Source organism: Acomys russatus, chromosome 26, assembly GCF_903995435.1.
Source record: "Acomys russatus chromosome 26, mAcoRus1.1, whole genome shotgun sequence".
Lineage (NCBI taxonomy): Eukaryota > Metazoa > Chordata > Mammalia > Rodentia > Muridae > Acomys > Acomys russatus.
The window spans coordinates 43,784,723-43,799,698 of NC_067162.1; positions in this window are offsets into that span (position 1 = coordinate 43,784,723).

Sequence of the window (14,976 nt, forward strand, 5' to 3'; positions counted from 1 at the left end):
CATTATAGATGGTTGTGGGCCACCATGTGCTTGCTAGGAGTTGAACTCACCACCTTTGGAAGAGCAGCCAGTGCTCTTAAGCTCTGAGCCGTCTCTCCAGGCCTTTCCCCTAGATTTTAAAATAAGGATCTCATGTAGCCAAAGTTATCCTCAAACTCGGCATATAGCCAGGAATGACCGTGAGCTTGTGGTCCTCCTGCCTCCATATCCCTAGTGAAGAGTTGATAAGCATGAGCCAGCACATCTGGTTTATGCAGTGCTAGGGGTAGACCCAGGGCCTCCCGCTCACTCAGTGAGCACTCTACCTACTGACTACGTCCCCAGCCTCCTCCCCCCATTTAACAGGCAAAAAGTAGAAACTGAGCTGCCTCCTGGCTCCTGCCTCGGGAGCCCCTTCTAGTAAAACCCTGTCCTGGGTGATTCTTCCAACCTCCAACAGATCACAAGCAAGAGTCTCAGGAGCATGGGAGACTTACGCTGTTGCACTTCCTGTGCTCTGCTTTAAAAAAAAAAAAAAATGCAGGAAGTGGTACCTTTAATCTCAGCACTCAGGCATGCTGAGGCAGGCAGCTCGCTGTGAGTTCGAGGCCAGCCGGGTCTACAAAGTGAGTCCAGGATAGCTAAAGCTACAGAGAGAAAACCTGTCTCAAAACAAACAACAACAACAAAGTATATTTTAAAAATATATTTCAGTTATAGGCACTTTGGTCACCTGGGTTCTTAAGGTTGTGAACTTGGACATCAGTTTTTACTTGGAGAAATTGTTTTCTCTGCCATCCGCAAATGAGGCCAAATCCAAGATGCTCTTGTCAGAATCTAATCAGCTTCCACAAGGAGCATTAACAAGAAAAAAAAAAAAAGTGCCACCAGCAAAATTGTGAGCAAAACACAGCAAAGGTTAACAGCGTCTCAGCCCAGAGGATCGGAGCTTCATCTCCCTCCATCTCCTCCTCCGAGGGTGCCCGAGCTAATAGTTGGCTTTTTTTTTTTTTTCTTTTTGCTAATCAGAAGAAAAATTGATTACCAAAATTATAATTAAGAGCTGGGAAAATATGCAACAATTTAGCTGCTTCGTTTACCACGTATTTCAGGTTAATTGCGTGATTTTACTAATGAAGATATTTGCATGAGTATTTTCGGTGGCTGTATTCAGTTTATTGTGTTGTAAAGATTCAGGGAAGCAGCTGGCTTCACTGGTGTTGGATTTAGAACAGGAAAACGGGGAGGGGGGGCAGGGGTGCGGGGGAGTGGCAGAAAAGGCTGTTGGGGAGACACCTGAGAGACTGCCTCAAGAAGCCTGGAGTGCCCATGAGGACGTCCTTGAACTCCTAAAGCTTTATTACAGGCCAATTCTGAGATTATAGGAAGTACCCCACTCCCGATTTAGACAGTGCTAGGATTAGGGCCTCTTGCGTGCTAACACATATACCCTGCTACAACCTCTGCCCCACTTTTTTTTTTTTTTAAGATTTGTTTATTATTTATACAGTATTCTGCCCGCATGTGTGCCTGCAGGCCAGAAGAGGACACAAGATCTCACTGTAGATGGTTGTGAGCCACCATGTGGTTGCTGTGAATTGAACTCAGGATCTTTGGAGGAGCAGCCAGTGCTCTTAACCTCTGAGTCATCTCTCCAGCCCATCTGCCCCACTTTTTATTGGTTGTTCTTGAGACAGGGTCTGACTATGTAGACCAGGCTTGCTTTGAACGTGAGATCCTCCTGCCTCAGCTGTTGAGTTAAGCATGGAGGTTAGCAATAGAAGTTGGACAAGCAGATACATGGCAGAAATGGGGCAGATTAGAGGCTGGTGAGCTTCAGGAAAAAAAAAAAAAAAAAAAAAAAAAAAAAAAGACACGAGAAAGCTAGAGTGTCCAAAAGATGTGCCCAGACTGTGGCCAGTTTCTCGTTGGTTTTTCGGGATAGTTTCTCTGTGCAGCTGTGGCTGTCCTGGAACTCACTCTGTACCTCAAGCTGGACTCGAACTCAGAGATCTGTCTGCCTCTGTCTCTGCCTCCCAAGTACTGGGATCAAAGGTGTGTGCTGCCACCACTCATCACTGTGGCCTATTTTGAAAGAGGTAGAAGAGAAGAAAAAAGGAACAGTCACGCTTCTCTAAGTAATTCATAAAAGTAGGCAGGCTTGTGGTAGAGACTCCACGAGCCACTCTACCATGTCAGGTTTCCTGGGAAGAAAAAGTACATTATTTTATTATAAGGATGATTATTCCTCCCATTTCTTTAGGGGGGCACACATTGGAGGGGGTGGGGGGAACGATGAGTTCTGGTAAGTTTCCTGAGGGAGGGAGGTCTCTTCCAGGTGATTAACAGACCCAGCTAGATTAATGCTTATGTTTTTGCTAGCTTGGAGTATTGGATCTCCACCAAGGCCAGAAGTAGAGTCCCTTCTTTTCTCATTAAGGGAAACATCGTCTCCTTAATGGGCTTAAACAGAACCCTGATCAAGGCTACTGTAATATTTTCATCTTTGAGAAGGAAAAATCACTTAGGAGACAGCTGAGAGTAGGGGATAGCTAGAACCTATTTCCCCCTGAAACATCTAGAGATCTGGTGCTAAAACTGCTCACCCGGAGGGACTAGTGTTTGGCATGGAATGTCAACTTCATAGTCACATATGGCCTCCAGCTGGGGAACCCACTGAAAGGAGGTAAGAAGCCAGGGTTCCTTGCCGTTAGTCAGAGACAGGAGGACATCCCCGGAAGGCTTCTGCGGGTCCCAACCTGAGCTGCCTGTCCAGTTTCTCCCTCCTGTCTGTCATCACTTCTGTGCTCCAGTGGAGACTTGGCCTTCACGCCCAGGCTCATGCAATTTTTTGTTTTTTGTTTTCAAGACAGGGTCTCCCCTACCCAGATTTAGCCAATAGACAGAACATTCTCCACAGTTGAGTAGAAAGTGGGGTATGACTTTCATACGAACTCTGGTGACTCATATTTGACCGTGTCCCCTGGAGGGGGAGACCTGGTGGCACTCAGAGGAAGGATAGCAGGTTACCAAGAAGAGACTTGATACCCTATGAGCATATACAGGGGGAGGAGATCCCCCTCAGTCACAGTCATAGGGGAGGGGAGTAAGGGGAAAATGGGAGGGAGGAATGGGAGGATACAAGGGATGGGATAACCATTGAGATGTAACAAGAATAAATTAATTTTAAAAAATTAATAAAAAAAAAAAGGACAGAGTCTCTCTGTGTTATCTTGGCTGTGCTGGACTAGCTTTGTAGACCAGGCTGGTCTCAAACTCACAGCAATCCACCTGCCTCTGCCTCCCAAGTGCCACACCCGGCGCTCCAGAGTGCATGGCTCCATAGCTTGCTTTTCTGGCTCCGTGTTGCTTAGGAAATGCATCCAGCACCCTAGATATGGTTCTGACCTATTGGATTTACTGCACCTGGTGTACTCCACTAGACTCGGTAGGCTAATACGTTAACTGTTCTCCCACAGGTGGGCATGCTTGCCAGTCGTGTCACATCCACAGCCGAGAAGCAGAGCGCAGTGAGTGCGTGCTGTTACGCAGCTCACCTTCTCCACTTGCACAGTCCCGGACCTCAGCCAGGGAATGGTGCTACCCACAGTTGGTAGGTCTTTCCACCGCAACTAATGTACTCAAGATAATACACACACACACACACACACACACACACACACACCGGCATGATCAAGAGCTGGCTCCCAGGTGATTCTAAAGTCTATCACGTTGACAACTGACTCTAACCATCACAGCACAGGCTCTCCTTTAAGTAAAAATTGGTAGGCCATTCTGGGGGTCACCATGGGAATGCCTAATGCAATATCCCTGGGATTGTATTTTAGAATGCAGCAATGTACTTCTAAGAAGCCCATTGGTTGCAAACATGGAGGGAGGAGAGGATAGAGTACTTAACAAGGAAGCCCCCTTTGAAACAGGCACCATTTTTCTCTTCTTGGGCAAGGTCTCCACCATCAGTTGCCAAACACAAGCTGGCTTCCCTTGCTATGGCCAGAGAATTGAAACACAAGATAGTGCTCTTCCTACCATCGGCAAAGTCTACTGTATGAGGCGATCCAGGAGAAGAGCTGCCAGGGATCTGAATGGGGTTCCTCTAAGACACAGGAACGATACAAATTATTAATGCCACCCCCACAGTCAGGAAGCCCCTGCTCCACTCAGAGAGCTATGACAGTATGTATCATAGCATTGAGAGAATATCTTGTGTCTGTATGGAAACGTCACCTGTCAATAATAAAGCTATAGATCAAGGCCCTCCCACCAGTGTTGTTAGTGACCAAGCTGGAGAACAAGCTCAAGGCCAAGACTATGGTTTGTTAAATTAGAAGAACTGCAAAGGGCCCCAAGTTCCTCCTCCTCCTCCTCTTCCTGCTTTTCCTCTTCCTGCTTCTCCTCCTCCTCCTGCTTCTCTTCTCCTCCTCCTGCTTCTCCTCCTCCTCTTCCTGCTTCTCCTCCTGCTGCTTCTACTCCTCCTCCTGTTTCTCCTCCTCCTCCTGTTTCTCCTCCTCCTCCTTCTCTTCTTCTTCTTCTTCTTCTTCTTCTTCTTCTTCTTCTTCTTCTTCTTCTTCTTCTTCTTCTTCTTCTTCAAAATGAAGGAAGGAGGTTGAGACAGAGTCTTGTGTATTCCAGACAAGCCTCAAACTCATTATGCAGCTGAGGATGACCTTGAACTTATAGTCCTCCCGTCTCCTCATCCCAAATACTGGGACTTCAGGCACATGATACCTAGCCTGATGTGTACAGTGCTTGGACTCAAACCCAGGGATTCATGCATGTTAGGCAAGCACTCTGCCCACTGAGCTATACCCTAAGCACTCAATTCTATTCTTTATTCATTTGTTTTGTTTTGTTTTGTTTTGTTTTGAGATGGGGGTCGCCCTGTAAATTTCTGGCTGGCCTGGAACTTGATTTGTAGGCCAGGATGGCCTTAAACTCACAGAGATCCACCTGCCTCGACCTCTCAAATGCTGGGATTAAAGTCATATGTTATATAAAAACAGACAGATTGATCAATGGAATCAAATCAAAGACCCAGGCATAAATCTACCCAACTGCAGATACTTGATTTTTTTTTTTTTATAAAGAAACCATAAATATACAATGTAAAAAAGGAAGCACCTTCAATGGATGGTGCTGCTTCAACTGGATGTCAGCATATAGAAGGATGCAAATAGATCCACATCTGGCCCCCTGCACAAAACTCAAGTCTAAGTGGATCAAAGTCCTGAGCCTAAACCAGATGTGCTAAACCTGATTGAAAAGAACGTGGGGAATAGCCTTTAACTCATTGGTACAGGAGACAACCTCCTGAACAAAACACCAACAGCACAGGCACTAAGATCGACAGTTAATAAATGCACCTCATGGAACCGAAAAGCTTCTGTGAGGCAAAGGACACCATCAATGGAACAAATCCGCAGCCTACAGAATGGGAAAAGATTTCCACCAACTCCGCATCGCACAGAGGCCCTAATATCCAAAATATATAAAGAACTCAAGAAACTAGATATCAACAAACCAAAAGTGACAGCTCATACTGGTGAGGATGTAGAGCAAGGGGAACGCTCCTCCATTGCTAGTGGGACTGCAAACTTGTACAGCCACCTTGGAAATTAATATGGCAGTTCCTCAGGGGGAAAAAAGTGGAAATCTACCTCAAGGCCCAGCTATACCACCCCTGGGCATATACTTAAAGGATGTTCCATCCTACCACAAGGACACTTGCTCAACTGTGTTCATAGCAGCTTCATTCATCCCAGCACTTGAGAAGCAGAGGCAAGTGGATCGCAGTGAGTTCGAGGCCAGCCTGGTCTACAAAGTGAGTCCAGGGCAGCCAAGGCTACACAGAGAGACCCTGTCTCCAAAAGAAAAACAAACAAACAAACAAAATAGCAGCTTCATTCATAAAAGTCAGAAACTGATTGAAAATTAAAGGAAGCCTCTGAAACTCCTTAGTAGAGGGCAAAAGAAGTGAAGAATATTGAAAGGGGGGGGGGGGAATGGAAAAAACTGCATTTTCTTGCCAGCATTGCCATTAGCAAAGGCACCGAGAAGGTGTGGGAGAACTGCAGTGCGTGGGAGTTTTCACCACAACTCCCGGAGTGTGCTGCGCTTTTTCTTTTTCTTTTTTTTCTTTTTTCTTTTTTTAACAGAAGAAAACATGTCATAGCTAATGGTATTTGCTAGATTTTGTTTCAGTAAAGCAATGTGCAAAAGACCCACTTTGTGAGCCATTAAGTGAAAGCTATCTGAGGGCATTTGTGTTCTCAATAGTGCATTACCTTCATAATAAGAATAGACTCACAGCGAAGTCGCCCAAGTTAACTCGCGGTAGACTAGAATAGGAAGCTCAGGGGTGCGTGTGTGTGCGTGTGTGTGTGTGTGTGTGTGTGTGTGTGTGTGTGTGTGTGTGTGTGTCCGTGTGTGTAAGTATGTCACATGGATGGATGAATAGCAGGTTGTTTACTAAATGGTGCAGACCACCTACCCAATACCAGATTCCTACATAACCACCTTACAAAGTAGCTCTATTTTTTATTGTTTCTGAGGACTGACATACTGTTTTCCACGATGGCTACACGAATGCATTCTTGCCAACAGATTGCAAGAGTTTTCTTTTTTCTACCTCCTTACCAACCTGGGTATGCTGTGTTGTTTTGCTTTTTAAGTTACGGCAACCAAACAAATGGGATAGGACACCTTGTTGTAGCGTGAGTGTTTGTCTGCATGTGTGTGTGCGCACCATATGTGTGCTGTGTGCACCATATGTGTGTGTGTGCACCATATGTGTGCTGTGCGCACCATATACGTTCTGTGCTCATAGAGGCGAGAAAAGAGCATTGTTGTTCCCTGGAACTGGAGTTACAGATGGTTGTGATCCATCAAATGGGTGCTGAGAACTGAACCCGTGTCCTCTGCAAAAGCAGCCAGCGTTCTTAACCCTGAGCCATTTCTCAAGCCCATTGACTTTTATTTTTGTGCAAAGGATTGAATCCAGGGTTGGTCACATGCTAGGCAAATGCTCTGTCCCTTTGGGCCTTATGGGAACCTTAACAGTATCAAGTCCAATCCACATACACATGGCATCTCTCCGTTTAGCTTCGGCCTTTTGCAATTGCCTTCATCAGCATTTTCTAATTCTTTTTTGTTTGGTTGGTTTGGTTTTTCAAGACAGGGTTTCTCTGTGTAGCCTTGGCTGTCCTGGATTCACTATGTAGACCAGGCTGGCCTTGAATTCACAGTGATCCTCCTGCCTCTGCCTCCTGAATGTTGGGATTAAAGGTGTGTGCCACCACACCCAGTGCAAGCATTTTATTGAGACTGTTTGACTCTGTTTCTGGGAAATACTGGCCTCTGATTTTCTTTTCTTCAACATTCTCTGGCTTTGTTATCAGGTTATAAGGTGAGTTTGGAGGTATTGCCACTTCTAGTTGAGGAAGAATTAAAGAAGGATTGATGCTAATCTTTGAACGTTGGGTAAAATTCACCCAGAAGACCACCCAGTTCATCATAAAACAATGGTGTATTTTTCAAGGACACATACAAAAGGATACATCCAGCACACTGAAGGAGTTACTTGGGGCCTGGAGATTTACTTGGGTAAATGTTCTTGATTTACAAGCATTAGGACCTGAGTTTGAAGTCCCTGGCATCCACATTGAAAGCCAGATGTGGCTGAACATAACTGTAACCTTATGGCTGCAAGTGAAGCTAGCTAGTCTAGCCCACATGGCAAGTCTCTAGTCTGACGATAAGTCCTGTCTCACAACTGCGAGATGGAAAATAATAGTGGATGACACCTGATGTCTTACTGTGGCTTCTACGTGTGTACAACACAACACACACACCTACACACACATGCATGCACACACATACACATATGTGTGCACACGCATGCATACACATATCTGCACACATGTGCACGAGTGTACACACACACACACACACACACACACACACACACACACACACACACACACTGAGGGGCCTCTGGACCTCAGCGTTAGCTATTGAATATGTTAACTCCTTTTCTATCTTTGTGCTAATGAGCTTTAACTGTCATCTTACTACTGTCAGGCCCAAAGGAAACTCTATTTTCCCAAATTCCAAAAGCCAGTTCAAACATCCAGAAATGAGCTCAACCTGGACTATAGAGGATTTCCCAGCAGTTAGACAAAAGCCAACATTCCTCAGGAACTTGTGCATGAGCTACCAAAAGGAGCTATTTCTCTTACCACTGGCAGAAGGGACAAATGGCTACCTGTGGTATGCGTCACCACACCTAAGTGCATGCTGGCCTCTAGGCTTCCTCTGTATCATAAATGCCTGTTACACTTCTCAAAGTCCAAGCTAGCATCCTAGCATGAAGGAACACGACCCCGCTCCTGGCTTCCTCAGGAGTGCCAAGCCTGGCCATGGACATGAAAAAAAATTAAAAAGCAACCAATAAGGCCCTTGGAAACAAAGATCTTGGTGATGTAGCCACACTGTGCTGGCATGGTTTCCCAATGTCTCTAGATGTGAACAAAACCAGGCAGCCTCCTCCCTTCCCATAAACTCTTCCTAGCTCATGGGCTTCCCTTCCCCACAGCCACTCATTCTCCATATAACCCTGCTATATCAGCCATGCCTACTGGTTCCTCTCTGTGTCTCTGTCTGTCTGTCTGTCTGTCTGTCTGTCTGTCTGCCTGTCTCTCTGTCTCTGTCTCTCTCTGTCTCTGTGTCTCTGTCTCTATCTCTCTCTCTGTCTCTCTCTGTGTCTCTGTCTCTGTCTCTGTCTGTCTCTGTGTCTCTGTCTCTGTCTCTGTCTCTCTCTCTCTCTCTCTCTCTCTCTCTCTCTCTCTCTCTCTCTCTCTCTCTCTCTCTCTCTCACACACACACACACACACACACACACACATCTACAATAAAAACCTTGGCCAAACCATAGCACAGTCATATCATCGGTTTATACAGATACAACCTACAATCACTTGGGAAGCAAGCCTCGGTGAGGAGTTTTGGGGTTGCCCGTGTAGCCAAGTCAGAAGGGGAAGTCTGCTTGTTAATTGATGTGGCAAGACCCAGACAACTGTGGGTGGCACCATTCCCTAAGTGCAGGTTCCTAAATAGAGAAAGCAATCTGAGCACAAGCAAGCAAGTGAGCCTGTGTGCATGAATATACTCCTCTCTCTGCTCTTGTCTATGGCTGTGGTATGGTGAGCTCTGTCCATCCCCTGTCATTGTGACTTCCCCAGGGACATGGGTGGCTATTTTGTTTTCTACTCAGCCATTGAGCGTCAAAGTCCAGGTCACAGCCCAGCACCTTCTGTCCTGATGAATCTGACCCAGTGTTTCAGTTTGAATCTGAATCGGAAAAGGTTGGAGGCTTGGCAGAGTGGGGCATGTTTGGGCCTTCGGGGCTCTGACCTCATCGCTATATGAATCCCCTGATGTGTTCTGCAAGGTGTTTGCGACACATCTGAGGTATGCAACTGTCTGGGTGGAGTCCTCTCAGGGCGGTATCTTCAACTCCTTCCCTACTCAGGGATGGGGCACTCAGAACATCCTTTTCCAAGCAGAGTGTTTTGTTTTGTTTTGTTTTGTTTTCATTCACATGACTATACCCCCATCTACTGGAGCTTGTGGATTTTGCTACAAATTTGTATTAGGTTAAAAAAAAAAAAATTTAACATAGGCTCTTAAGCTCTCATATACGTAAGAATATGCCAGAATGGTGTTCGATGGTTATTGCTGTTATTGTTTAACAGATGCATGTGTCCCATGATATCTGCTAAACGTTGTTTGGCACTATCTGAACCTTGCTGCCAGCTTCACGAGAGCAGCTATGTCCGCTTTGCAAAGGGTCATGTCAGCTGAGCTTGTTGACCTTTGACACTTCCTCACAGATGGAGGATGATGGGACTCTCGCCTGAGTATCCAGACACTCCCCTAGCCAATTTTGTTTTGTTTTGGTTTTGGGTTGTTGTTGTTGTTTTGGGTTTTGTTTTGCTTTGCTTTTCGAGACAGGGTTTCTCTGTGTAGCCTTGGCTGTCCTGGACTTGCTTTGTAGACCAGGCTGGCCTCGAACTCACATTGATCCACCTGCCTCTGCCTTCCGGAGTGCTGGGATTAAAGGCGTGCGCCACCACACCTGCCCTTCCCAACCCCAGCCAGTTTTATGTGATCCTACCACAACTGTATATGGCTTCAAGGTCTCAAGGAGGCCTAGGATAAATAAACTGGGGGCAACTGAAGGATGGGGACCCCAGTTCTTATGTTTTAAGTGTCATTCTTATTTCTTCTAAGAATACTCTGGCTATGCCCCTCCCCTATTTTCTCGCTGTGTGGAGACTTTTCCCTTCGGCATTATCACCTTCCATGGACTTGGGAAATCAGTTCTAGATATGTCATGGTTGCTGAAACTTGTGTTTTGCTTTTTATTGAAAACACTGGGGCTTTTTGTGGTGGTGGTTTTGGTTCTGGGTTTTCTGAAACATGGTTTCTGTGTAACCCTGGCTGTCCTAGAACTCACTCTGTAGTCCAGGCTGGCCTCAAACTAAGAGATCCACCTGCCTCTGCCTCCTGAATGCTGGCATTAAAGGTGCGTGCCACCTCCTGCGTGGCCTGCAGGACTGTGTGTTTCTCTCTCAGAAACAGCGATCCATTTTTATTTCCCTTTAAATCACCAAAAGCCTCAAGCATCAGAGTTTTAGTGTATACAGTCCAAAGCTGACATCCAACCCTGTCCTTTCTCCCAGGAGACACAGATCATGTGCAAGGCTTCTGTAACCATGGACATGAGGCAGGACAGCTACTTAGGGCTCCATCCACCCCTGCTTATGATTTCTCTCTCCCAGTGGTTCATATCCAAAAATCTCAACATAACTGACCAGACATGAATCTGTGAAAGGACCTATAGCGCCCCCACACACACACCACCCGCTGAGACACTTCACACAAGATTGCTACAATGGCTAATGACCCGGGCCTTCAGCCCAGTTTCTTCATGACCCCCTATGTAAGCAAGAACCCTGGAATGGGTGTTTTCTCCCTCCCCCACTTTCCACTCCAGCAGCAGGCTTGCATCCTGTGCCTAGGAGCTCATCTTGAAGGACAGAACTCCGAGGCTAAGAAACAGGTTTGCACCCGCTCGTGGCTTCCCTGACATCTAAACTCAGCCGAAGCACTGCCATACACTGAAAGAACTTGTCTCAAGATGCTCCTCCTCAGTGCGTTGAGAGGGCTTTCCTCAAGAACTCCTTGTCTTTCTGCCTCACCAACAAACTTCCTAACTGCTTCCCAAAGACTGGATCTAAAATTCTTTTCTGTGGTAGATGTTAAGGAACCCCACCCCTGAAGGCTGAAAGGTCTCCTCAGGCTGCCCTGCCAGCAACATCTAATTCTACTTCCTATTGCTAGTAACAAGCCCTCCTTCAGTGCCTCCTCCCCTGTAACAGTCACTGACTCAGTGACAAGCTGGCATAGAAAAAACGATGTCATTGGAGAGCTGGAAAACCAAAGAAGATGCAGGCCATCACCAGCAGAAACCATCTTGCCTCAGGGTTCCTAGTGCAAGGTCTACCTACATATGAGACTGTGGGGGAGGAGGGAGGTGGGAGTGGGGGTGGGAGGAAAGCGGTGGGGGAGGAGGGAGGTGAGGGTGGGAGGAGAGCAGTGGGGGAGGAGGGAGGTGGGGAGGGAGGAGAGCAGTGGGGGAGGAGGGAGGTGGGGTGGGAGGAGAGCGGTGGGGGAGGAGGGAGGTGGGGTGGGGGTGGGAGGAGAGTGGGGGGGGAGGAGGGAGGTGGGGGTGGGAGGAGAATGGTGGGGGAGGAGGGAGGTGGGGGTGGGGTCGCTGCTTTTCTGATGCTCTTGGCTGCTGCTTCTGAAAGCCGCTGGATATTCTGTGAATCCAAGGAAAAGTTACTGATGAGAAAAGTCTTATGAAACCTACCTTCTTAGTTCCTTTTCTGCCAGAAACGGTTGGTTCTGCAGCTGACTATTGTAAGATACAAATGGCGGGAGACTGGAGAGATGGCTCTCCATAGTTAAGAGCACTTGCTGCTGCTTTGTAGAAGAGCCAAATTCAGCTCCCAGCACCCACCTCTGGCCAGCTCACAACCACCTGTAACTCTAGTTCCAGAGGATCTGATGCCTTCTTCTAGCCTCTGGGGTCACTTTGGTAAAGCCAGCCAGTTTACTCATTCCTTGTCACACACTAAATACCCTCACAGTACTGGGCCTCTTTCTGAGCTTTCAATTATACTTACGGATGTTCGCTCACAGTTTTGTTTTTTGGTTTCTTGTTGCTTTTGTTTTTGTTTTTCGAGACAGGGTCTCTCTGTGTAGCCTTGGATGTCCTGGACTCCTTTTGTAGACCAGGCTGGCCTCGAACTCACAGAAATCTGCCTGCCTCTGCCTCCCAAGTGCTAGGATTAAAGGCATGCGCCACCATGCCCAGCTCGCTCACAGTTTTAATCACTGTGCTTTCATCATTGTGATAGTTTGAATGAAAATGCGCCCCCTCCAAGATATTATTGGCTGGCGTGCCCTTGTTGGAGTAGATGTCTTGTTGGAGGAAATGGGTCACTGGGGGCAGATGCTAAAGCCTGGCCAGTGTGTCACTGTCTCTTCCTGCTGCCTGTGGATCCAGATGGAGAACTCTCAGCTCCGTCTCCAGCACCATGTCTGCCTGCACGGTGTCATATGTCTCCACCATGACGACAGTGGACTAAACCTCTCAAACTGTAAGCCGGCCCCAATTAACTGTTTTTCTTTATAAGAGTTGCTGTGGTCATTGTGTCTCTTCACAGCAATAGAAACTTCAACCAAGACAATCACTTTGTGGTGTTTTATTCCTGTCCTGGATATTGAACCCTGAGCCTCACAGAGTGGGCAGGTGCTTTACCACTGAGCTGCATCCTGCATCCTCTTTTTGCTTACGATTTTGGCACAGGGTCTTACTAAACTACCCAGGCTGGTCTTGAACTCATTCTGTAGCCCAAGCGGGACTTGAAGCGGTGATCCTCCTGCCTCAGCCTCTCAAATAGCTTGGCTCATAGGCCTGTGCCACCAAGTCTGGCTAGTGCCATCAACTCTAAGGTCTGTTGAATATCATCTCCCATGGTAAGGTCTCAGCAGCTTCTTCCTGGATGCATCACCATCATCATCATCATCAACAACAACATTGGTACCCAGCTGGGGAATAAAGACAATATTTCCCTCGGGCTCTAGGAAAAGGAAACCTCTAGAAGTCTCACATAGGGGAGCAGAATAAAGGAAGAGCTTTAGAGTCACAAGACAAAGGTCAAAAGTAGGCTTTGCCTCTCACCCACACATTTGCCCTGGTAATTCATGTGATCCCATCAGGTCTCCACTTTATCTGCTGGCTGATGTGACAAATATGAGAATTAAAAGCATGGAATATCCTGACGGTGGCTACGGTGTCTGCTACATTCCCAACTCTGTGTGTTTCCCTCAGCACTGCAGCACAAAAAGAAACTCGAGCCTCAATATACAAACAAATGCTCATTGGAGCCCAGAAAGTCCTGGGGTGGATGAAGCCTTGGCTGAAGTATGGCAGGCCCAGGTTCAAGTCCGAACACACCTACTGCAGCCTCGGAGCAGTCCACGGAGTCTGGCTGCCATCTACCAGCTGGGGGGCATTCATGAAAATCCCCATATCTCTCTGGGCTTCTGTTCCATCTTCATCACTGGGATGGGAGCAACGGGTCTCGCCGTATAAGGTTATTGTGACATTAAACGTGCAACAACTCTAGAAGGCATGCATCTAGCACATGCCAAAGCGATGGAGTAGTGTGTGTGTGTAAATACAGAAAGGGCTCAACTGCTTTGTACATCTGTCTCTTCAAGGCCCTGCAAGGGGGCCATACATTTCTGACTACTGTGACTACAAAGGAGAAGGGCCCACCCTCTAGCACCATTGATCTCCTGGGGGGGTCCTGTCTCAGCGAGACCCAGAGTCCTTCTGTATCCACCTCCTCAGGTCGAAGTCTCGTCTTTGGAGCCCACTTGCCCCGCCCCACCCCACCCATGCAGAATCCATCCCCTCCCTGTTTAAAAAAAAAAAAAGTCTTTTTTCAAAACTGATATGTCAAACTCTCTGTGCTTAGGAGGCATCATGATGCAAGGAGAGACAGAAGATGGGCTGGAGAGAGTGGGAGCGTAAAAGCTAAGTCTAAGTGTGTTCAACTACAGTGCCTGCTCGCTAAGCAAGTGAACAGCATGTGTGCATAAGGAGGAAAAAAACCCACCATACCAGACAGGTAGACCAGATGGTGGGCTTGAGAGAGCAAGCCTGGATGCAAAGAGGTGCTGCAGGGGTCCTAGTGAGATGTCACAGGAACCTCAGGAGCAGTGGGCCAGAAAGAAAGAGAAATCAGTGACATTTGGATACTGCAATGGAGGGCAGGGCAGGAGTTATACATTGTGTATTTGATCTAGAAGAATAGACCGCAGCTTTCTTTGTCCCTGTTCCATAACCAGCGGCTGCTCTCAACTTAAATGTCACCTCCTCTGGAGCTGGGCGTGGTGGCACCTTTAAATCCCAGCACTTGGGAGGCAGAGGCAGGTGGATTACTGTGAGTTCAAGGCCAGCCTGGTCTACAAAGTGAATCCAAGACAGCCAAGGTTATGCAGAGAAACCCTGTTTCGAAAACAAACAAAAAATGTCGCCTTCTCTGATAGGCTGTTCCTGGCGATCCTATCCATGATGGTAAACTCTTCCAAAACAGCAGGTCCTAGTGTGCACAGGCTGGCTGAGGTGCTGGGAGACCGAAGAAAGATGTAGGCAGGTGAAGAACTGGGGAGTACAGTTTATTGGAGGACTTACTAATAAAAGTGTAGCCTTGGGAGACAGAAAATCCAATTGGACTGCACTGTATGGGTCAGAAAGAGAGTCACAGGCAGGGTAAAGATGAATGACATCCCCTGGCTCATCTTACAGGCACAGGGTGGAGCCAGGGTCCGATCCTA